At 44.7% G+C, this 6,816-nt stretch overlaps 2 non-coding genes across 2 annotated transcripts; both read left to right on the forward strand.

The window, feature by feature from the left end:
• The first annotated feature begins 3,947 nt into the window (after positions 1-3,947).
• On the forward strand, positions 3,948-4,020 carry trnat-ugu (transfer RNA threonine (anticodon UGU)). The gene has a single exon. It is a non-coding gene; the product is annotated as a tRNA-Thr (tRNA).
• Positions 4,021-6,335: 2,315 nt separating this feature from the next.
• Positions 6,336-6,408, forward strand: trnat-ugu (transfer RNA threonine (anticodon UGU)). Its single transcript has one exon. It is a non-coding gene; the product is annotated as a tRNA-Thr (tRNA).
• Positions 6,409-6,816: the final 408 nt, after the last annotated feature.

The raw sequence follows: 6,816 nt of genomic DNA on the forward strand, positions 1-6,816 counted from the left end.
CTACAAGCTGTGAGGAAGTGCATCTCTGTCTCCAGCACACCCTGTCTGCAATGAGAACATATCCTGTCCTCTCTTGGTAGCCGGGTCTGCCTGTGTCTACCTTTTTCGATCGCCAGGCTATGTTCACTAAGTCTGTGCATTGTCAAGGTTTTTCTCAGTTTGCTATCCTTTACCATGGTCAGGTAATCAGCCATGTTGTGTTGCACTAACTGGAATGAGAAACAATCCTGCATCGGTGGGTCCATAGCTCAGAGGATAGAGCAGTGGTCTTGTATACCAGGGGGCGTGAGTTCAAATTTCACTGGGGCCTCTGTAAATTTAGGCTCTGTTTCTGAACTCGCCATTAATCCACTGCATGTTTTCTTTTAAGTATGAAACAGTTCAGAGACCATCCCAAGAACAGGTTCTCACTCCCCTCCCCCTCTCCTTCCATTCAAATCCCCTGTTCTCCCCTTCACCCTCTCTCTACACATTCCCCTCTCTCTCTCACCTTCTTCACCTCCTCTCTCTACCCTTCCCCTTCTCACTCTGTCCTTTCCTCTTGGGGAGACAAGAAGGCGGATGGGGAGAGGGAGAGTAAAGGGAAGGAGAGAGACTGTGGGTGAAGGGCCAGAGATAGAGAGAGGGGAAGGAGAGAGAGTGTGGGGAAAGGGATAGAGAGAGGGGAAGGAGAGAGAGTGTGGGGAAAGGGATAGAGAGAGGGGAAGGAGAGAGAGTGTGGGGAAAGAGATAGAGAGAGGGGAAGGGGAGAGATTGTGGTAAAAGGGATAGAGAGAGGGGAAGGAGAGAGACTGTGGGGAAAGGAGAGACAGGGAAGGAGAAGGAGAGAAAGAGGGAAGCAAAGAGGAGAGAGAAAGAGATCACCAGAGATGGTGTAAACATGGCCATAGAGGATATAAATATGATCTTCCATGAGGCAGCTGTAAAAGCCGACCTTGTGAAACAGAAGAGGAAGCGTCACAAAAGACAAAATAAAAATAAGAAATGGTTTGACCACGAATGCAAAAATGCCAGAAAAGACCTGAGAAAAATATCAAACCAAAAGCATCACCAACCAAACAATCCGGACCTACGTACTAGATAAAATGAAACCCTCAAAAGATATAAACACACCATTAGGAACAAAACACAAAACTATACCCAAAAAATACTCGAAGAAATTGAAAACTCCACCAATCCAAAACAATTCTGGGAAATGTGGAATAACCTGAGTACAACACAATTGCAAGCATTACCAATCCAAGATGGAGACATCTGGAGAACACATTTTGAAAACCTCTACAAAGACATCCCAATAAACGATACAAACCCAAGTCAACATCAGGTCACAGAAAAACTCCACACATTAGAAGCAACAATTAAAGACAACCAAAACCCTCTAGACTCCCCAATCACATGGAAAGAACTGGCCACAAAAACAAAATCTCTCCACCTAAAGAAAGCCTGTGGCCCAGACAACATCAAAAATGAAATGCTCAAGTTCAGCAATATGGAGATGCAGGATGCGGTACTCAAATTATTCAACATCATATTACATTCAGGCTGTTTTCCCGATATCTGGTGCCAAGGACTAATCTCCCCCATATATAAAAGTGGAAACAAATCAGACCCAAATAACTACCGCGGCATTTGTGTCAACAGTTGTCTAGGGAAGTTATTCTGCAGTATTCTAAATAGTAGATTACTTGATTTTCTTAACAAACATAATATCCTCAGAAAAAAACAAATAGGCTTCCTTCCAAAACACCGCACCGCCGACCATATCTATACCCTTAACACCCTCATTGAAAAACATATACACCAAACAAAAAATGGGAAAATATTTGCCTGTTTCATCGACTTCAAGAAAGCCTTTGACTCTATATGGCACGAAGGGCTCTATTATAAACTTCTTCAGTGTGGAATAGGGGGCAAAGTCTATGACCTTATCAAATCAATGTATCTGAAAAACAAATGCGGGGTCAAAATTGGAGACAAACGCACCGATTTCTTCACCCAGAGAAGAGGCATCCGGCAGGGCTGCAATTTGAGCCCAACCCTGTTCAACATATACATAAATGAATTAGCAGACATGCTGGAGCAAAGCGAGTCACCAGGTCTCCATCTCCTGGATGGAGAAGTGAAATCCCTGTTCTATGCGGTCGACCTGGTTCTGCTGTCTCCCACAGAACAGGGATTACAGCAACAACTAGACCTACTCGACAAATACTGCCAAAATAGGGCTCTAACAGTAAATCTAAAGAAAACCAACATCATGATTTTTCAAAAAAGGCCCAGATGTCAGGAAAACAAATACCAGTTTACCCTCAGTGATACCACTATAGGACACACTATGAGCTACACCTACCTTGGTCTAACTATTACAGCATCAGGGAGCTTCAGCATAGCAGTGAATGCACTAAAAGAAAAAGCCCGAAGAGCCCTATATGCAATAAAAAGAAAATTCTACAACATCCAAATCCCAATCAAAATCTGGCTCAAAATATTTGACAGCATAATCCTGCCCATTGCACTGTACGGTAGTGAAGTATGGGGCCCGCTAAATCACCAAAGCTACACTAAATGGGAAAAACACACAATAGAAGCCCTACATGCAGAATTCTGCTGAAGCATCCTTCTCACCCAAAGAAAAACACCAACAAATGCATGCAGAGCCGAACTAGGCAGATACCCACTGATAATAAACATCCAAAAACGAGCACTAAACTTCCTAAATCACCTCAAATCTAGCTCCCCAGACAACCTTCATTTCAAAGCCTTTCAGACCCAAGAGCTAAACCCAGAAAAGAGTCCCCTGTGTCAGCTGCTACTGAAACTAAGTACTCAGCCGGACCCTGACCAGCCCCAGACCAACACAGCCGTCCAAACACCAATCCGAGTGAACCAAATCATTAAACAATGCAAAGGAACCTACCTGGAACATTGGAACAAAATAACCGAAAGCCAAAGCAGATTAGAATGTTACCGGGCCCTAAAAGGAGAATATAAACTGGCAGACTACCTCACGACCATCAGAGACACAAAACAGAGACAGACCCTCACCAGGTACAGACTAAGCGACCACCAACTGGAAATTGAAAAAGGCAGATACAAGAAATCCTGGCAGCCTAGAGAGAATAGAATATGCGATCAATGTCTGGCCGGCGAGGTTGAAACAGAAATGCATTTCCTCCTAAAATGCGAAAAATTCAACACATCAAGAAACATATTATTCAACAAGCTAAGCCAAACAACCCCAGATTTCAAGGAATTGGATGACCTGTCAAAATTGAGATTAGTCCTAGGAGAAGGAGACAGACCATACCTTGGGGCCAAATATGTAACAACATGTCACAACCTGAGGACTGTTTAAAATTAAGACTGTTTAAAATTAATATTGAACGTACCAAATGAAGTACAAAGACTGTTTAAAATTAATATTGTTTAAAAGTAATATTGTATGTACCCAACAAATGTCAAATCGATTGACACCTACAGAATGTTGGAAAACTGTACCTTTTTGCTATGTAAGCTTTGGCAATATGGTTCTCTGTAAACTTTCATGCCAATAAAGCATTTGAATTGAAATGAATTGAATTGAGAGAGGAGGTAGTGAGAGAGAGAAAGTGACAGAGAGGAGAGAGAAGCAAAGTGAGTGAGACAGAAACAGAGAAAAAGAGAGAGATAGAAAGGGAGTGACAGAAAGATAGAGAGAGAGTGGTAGAGACACAAAGAGGGAGAAATATAGAAAGAAGGAGGCAGAGAGACTGAGAGAGAGAGAGAGTGGACCTGAGTTGCCTTGGGACGTTTTAGTACGTGAAAGTTGCTCTATTGTTGTTGAGAGGTGACTATTGAAGAGCCTGAGGCAGGTATCGGGGGATGAGACACAATCTGAGTGGTGAACTGCGCCCTGCCTCATTCTTCAAACGCACAGCACTAACTGGAATGAGAAATAATCCAGTGCAGGTGGCTCCATAGCTCAGGGGTTAGAGCACTGGTCTTGTAAACCAGGGGTCGTGAGTTCAAATCTCACTGGTGCCTCTGCAAATTTGTTAATTCACAGCATGTTTACTTTTAAGTGTAAAACAGCTCCAAGACCAACACGAGAAAAGGCTCAATCTCCACCTCTCCCTCTTCCATTCAATTCCCCTGTACTCCCTCTCTTTGCCTGCCTCTCTCTCACCACATCTCTGTCCTTTCCTCTTGGGGAGAGTAGAAGGAGGAGGATGGGGAGAGAAGAGATGAAGGAGAGAGAGAGAGGGGAAGTGGACAGCTGGAAGCAGGGAGGCAAGAAGAGTGAGGGGAAAGGGAGGGAGAGGCAGAAGTGGGAGTTGGAGAGGGGGGATGCCGAGAGCGGCAAGGTGAGATAGAGCGAGGGGAAGGGGAGAGAGAGGCAGATGGAGGAGGAGGGGGAAATGAAACAGGGGAACAAAGTAGAGAAGGGAAGGGAAGGAGATAGAGGCAAGAGGGAGTGACAGAGTTAGGAGGGAAGAGAAGAATGAAGGGAAGGGGTGAGAGGGAAGGAGATAGAGGAAGTGTAGGGGTTTGCAAAATTCCCCTATTTTCCTTGAAGATCGGGAAATATTGGTCCACGTCGTTGTTGAAGAATTATGTGTTTTGAAATGCCGCTGGGTTGGATCAATGTTTTTAAAGCATACTCAGAGCCACGAAAGACTGCTCTGAGATGGACAGCACATGTACAACACCGGAATCGAGGTGTTCTGTGGAAATATTCGCACACATTAAGACAGTATATTTGATTTGAATTTGTGCCCTTGAGCCTGGTCAATCACAAAAAGGTTTTCAAATGGCCGTCAGAAAGCATTGGCCAAGAACAGTGCGGCTTGGAAAAGCAGCTGGTACAGCTTGTAATGTGTCTGTGTGAAAGACCTGTCAATCAAACCAGGGAGTTTCCCTTTCGTGGAGAGGCAAGGTTTGTTTATACGAAACTGCAGGATGTTGATTTACTTACGGGATTAGCCCACTTGAACCGAAACCGCAGAACAATTGGCTTCTATTTACACAGAAATCCAAACCCATTCAAAGCACTTACACACAACAGATACATCTAAACTCAGGAAAAGGACTTTTGATATGCAACAGTTTAGGAATGAATGGGTTTTTGAATCACCCATTTCTGAACAATAAGGCAGTTAGATTCCCTTTTGTTTTAGCCCAGGTGAACTCTGGATGTGGGCGGGTACACTTCAGCCCCAGAGTGCAGACACATTAAATCAGTCACTTTGAATCAGCCAGTCATGGCTTTCTTTTGTGTATTGGAACTTTTGGGTGCGAATTTTGCACACAGACCTTTTTCAGTGCCAAACAGGAGTTGGCAGGATATAAAAGATAGCTCCTGAGAAGCGATCTCTCTCTCTTACTTCGCTGGACCACAGGTGAGCAGGGTTTCTGACTCCTCAGCAAGGCCACCTAGTCAGGAGTTGGGGGGGGGGTGATTTAGGGGAAATTGCTAAGATTGTTTAATCAACATTGTAGCCATCAATCCCTCGTTTTTGCCGTCTGCCTTCCCCCATTTAAGCAATGTTACTGTAATTACTGTGTTCATGTGGTATAGTTTAAATTTGATTACAGTTTCTATAGTTTAATAAAGTTTGACTTTCTCACACCCAGACCAGTTGTCCGCTTTTAATATATCATTAATTATAAGTCCTTCAGTCAGAACTAGAAGGTGGGGTAGCGATTCGAAACCGCTGTTTGAATTGGTTTAAGGGTAGCAGGCAAAGGCTGCTGACCAGGTAAATTACCGTAAACCAGGTAAAAGGTTGGCATTGGTCAGGGTGCGGGCAAAGCTGCCTGACCAGGCAAATTACCGTAAACCAGTTAAAAGATGCTCCCCTACAGAAGGAGAGAGGTGGAAGGGGGCAAGAGACAGAGTGAGAAATGGAGAGAGCGGGAAAGTGGAGAGTGTGAGAGAATAGATGAGAGAAGGGCGGGTGGAGGAAGAGCAATGAGACTGAGGAAGGGCGAAGGGGAGAGAGAGTAAAAGTAACAGAGAGGGAGAGAGAAAGAGAGAGAAAGTGAGAGCGCCACAGAGAAAAAGAGAAAGAGCTAGAAAGGGACAGAGAGTGACAGAAAGATAGAGGGAGTGGTGGAGACACAAAGAGGGAGAAATATAGAAAGAAGGAGGCAGAGAGACTGAGAGAGAGATGAGTGTAACTGAGTTGCCTTGGGACGTTTTAGTACGTGAAAGTTGCTCTATTGTTGTTGAGAGGCGACTATTGAAGAGCCAGAGGCAGATATCGGGGGATGAGACACAATCTGAGTGGTGAACTGCGCCCTGCCTCATTCTTCAAAAACACAGCACTAACTGGAATGAGCAACACTCCTCTGCAGGTGGCTCCGTAGCTCAGTGGTTAGAACACTGGTCTTGTAAACCAGGGGTTGTGAGTTCAAATCTCACTGGGGCCTCTGCAAATTTGTTAATTTACAGCATGTTTACTTTTAAACATGAAAAAGCTCTGAGGCCAACACAAGATCAGAATCTCAATCGCCACTTCTCCCTCTCCTTCCGTTCAATTTCCCCTCTTTGCATCTCCCTCTCATTCACCTCCTCTCTCTGCACTTTCCCCTCTCTCTCACCACTTCCCTTCCTCCTACTTTCTCTCTTTCCCCCTCTCACTCTGTCCTTTCCTCTTGGGGAGAGTAGAAGGAGGATGGGGAGAGAAGAGGCAAAAGGGAGAGAGTGTGTAGGGGAGAGAGAAAAGGGAAGGAGATAAAGAGGGGAAATGGACAGCTGGAAAGGAGGGAGGCGGGAAGTGGTTAGACAGCGTGAAAAGAGGAGAGAGGGAGAGAAGAGAGGAGGGGGAGAGAAAGCGG

This window comes from Somniosus microcephalus, unplaced genomic scaffold, assembly GCF_052327205.1.
Source record: "Somniosus microcephalus isolate GS21.2 unplaced genomic scaffold, FLI_Smic_1.0 unresolved_chr2, whole genome shotgun sequence".
Taxonomy (NCBI): domain Eukaryota; kingdom Metazoa; phylum Chordata; class Chondrichthyes; order Squaliformes; family Somniosidae; genus Somniosus; species Somniosus microcephalus.